The 2,500-nt window shown below is 53.6% G+C and overlaps 1 non-coding gene across 1 annotated transcript in view; it reads right to left on the bottom strand.

Annotated features, from left to right (window-relative positions):
- LOC146144522 (small subunit ribosomal RNA) overlaps nt 1-1,776 on the bottom strand; it is a 1,811-nt gene extending 35 nt beyond the window's left edge. The window contains exon 1 of the ribosomal RNA XR_014500613.1: nt 1-1,776. This exon is cut by the window's left edge and continues 35 nt beyond it. This is a non-coding gene — a ribosomal RNA (small subunit ribosomal RNA).
- Nucleotides 1,777-2,500: the final 724 nt, after the last annotated feature.

Genomic DNA, 2,500 nt, shown 5'->3' with positions numbered 1-2,500 from the left:
TGTTACGACTTTTACTTCCTCTAAATGATCAAGTTAGATCGTCTTCTCGGACGCCGGCTCGACCGTTGCCGGCCGCGCCAGGTCCAATCGGAGGACCTCACTAAACCATTCAATCGGTAGTAGCGACGGGCGGTGTGTACAAAGGGCAGGGACGTAATCAACGCGAGCTAATGACTCGCGCTTACTGGGAATTCCTCGTTCAAGGGAAATAATTGCAATTCCCTATCCCTAGCACGACCGGGGTTCAGCGGGTTACCCAGACCTGTCGGCCAAGGCGAGCACATGCTGATCCGGTCAGTGTAGCGCGCGTGCGGCCCCGAACATCTAAGGGCATCACAGACCTGTTATTGCTCAATCTCGTGTGGCTAAACGCCACTAGTCCCTCTAAGAAGTTAGACGCCGACCGATTGGGTCGCGTAACTAGTTAGCAAGCCAGAGTCTCGTTCGTTATCGGAATTAACCAGACAAATCGCTCCACCAACTAAGAACGGCCATGCACCACCACCCACAGAATCAAGAAAGAGCTCTCAATCTGTCAATCCTCACTGTGTCCGGGCCGGGTGAGATTTCCCGTGTTGAGTCAAATTAAGCCGCAGGCTCCACTCCTGGTGGTGCCCTTCCGTCAATTCCTTTAAGTTTCAGCTTTGCAACCATACTTCCCCCGGAACCCAAAGACTTTGGTTTCCCGCAAGCTGCCGGAGAGGTCGTAAAACTAACGCCCCCCGATCGCTAGTTGGCATCGTTTATAGTCAGAACTAGGACGGTATCTGATCGTCTTCGAACCTCTGACTTTCGCTCTTGATTAAAGAAAACATTCTTGGCAAATGCTTTCGCAGTCGTTCGTCTTGCGCCGATCCAAGAATTTCACCTCTAACGGCACAGTACGAATGCCCCCGTCTGTCCCTCTTAATCATTACCTCGCGCTCCGAAAACCAACAAAATAGAACCGAGGTCCTATTCCATTATTCCATGCACCATTATTCAGGCGAATCGCCTGCTTTGAACACTCTAATTTTTTCAAAGTAAACGTTCCGGCCGCCGCCGACACTCAGTCAAGGGCACCGGCGGAGAACCGGAGGTGAGGCCAGGACGGCCAGTACACGCCTTGCGACGGACCGGCCGCCTGCGCCCAAAATCCAACTACGAGCTTTTTAACCGCAACAACTTAAATATACACTTTTGGAGCTGGAATTACCGCGGCTGCTGGCACCAGACTTGCCCTCCAATGGATACTCGTTAAAGGTTTTAAAGTGTACTCATTCCAATTACAGGGCCTCGTTTAGAGTCCTGTATTGTTATTTTTCGTCACTACCTCCCCGCGTCGGGAATGGGTAATTTGCGCGCCTGCTGCCTTCCTTGGATGTGGTAGCCGTTTCTCAGGCTCCCTCTCCGGAATCGAACCCTGATTCTCCGTTACCCGTAAGAACCTCGGTAGGCCAGTACCGTACCGACGAAAGTTGATAGGGCAGACACTTGAATGATCCGTCGCCGGTGCGAGACCGTGCGATCCGCAAAGTTATCCAGAGTCACCAAAGGTTGCGGGCCGAAGCCCGGTCGGTTTTTGGTCTGATAAAAGCACGCCTCCCGCGAGGTCGGCGCTTCACGCATGTATTAGCTCTAGCATTTCCACAGTTAACCACGTAAAACGTACGATCAAATGAACCATAACTGATTTAATGAGCCATTCGCAGTTTCACTGTACGAGAGCTCGTACTTAGACTTGCATGGCTTAATCTTTGAGACAAGCATATGACTACTGGCAGGATCAACCAGGTAGCTACTTTAGCGTAGCCCCGAAAGGCCGACGAAGGAGGCGCCGCTGATGCGGCGCCGTCGCTCGGTCGATGCGAAACCCGAAGGCTTCTCTCCGTTAAAATTTCGTTCTTTGCTCGGCTGCCCGAACTCAGAAAACCGTCACCGCCCGTCGCACCCGCCGGAGTAAGACTTCGTCGGCAGGCCTTTCGACCGCCACGTCGCCAACACCGGCGCGAGCGCAACGCACGCCAGACAACTTCGCCGAAGCGACCGCTCAGAACCCGACAAACTGACACTCGGCTCTTCGCGCAGCAGCAACATCTGCCCAGCGAGCCAATCGCCTTTTCACCGATTCTTTACTTGTCGAAGCTTGTCAGCTCCCACAAGTATAGCAAAGATGAGTGTTGTCCCTGGGGTCTTCCGTTTGAAATTCTAACGTAAAAAAAAGGTGCACGATTGCGCCAGGTGTTGAACTATTGCGAGGCATATCACACGCTCGCGCGGCCTATACAGGCGCTTGCTCGCGCGCGCGGCCGAAATATGTTCAATGTTCGCGCGGCCTAAACAGGCTCATGCTCGCGCGGCCGAAATGTACTCAATACTCGCGCGGCCTATACAGGCTCTTGCTCGCGCGCGCGGCCGAAATATGTTCAATGTTCGCGCGGCCGACATGTATTCAATGCTCGCGCGGCCTAAACAGGCTCATGCTCCCGCGGCCGAAATGTACTCACTGCTCGCGCAGCCT

Source organism: Ascidiella aspersa, chromosome 5, assembly GCF_963924565.1.
Source record: "Ascidiella aspersa chromosome 5, kaAscAspe10.2, whole genome shotgun sequence".
In the NCBI taxonomy this organism is placed as follows: Eukaryota; Metazoa; Chordata; class Ascidiacea; order Phlebobranchia; family Ascidiidae; genus Ascidiella; species Ascidiella aspersa.
The sequence above is the reverse complement of the archived record's forward strand: the minus strand, read 5'-3'. Positions and strand labels throughout refer to the sequence as shown.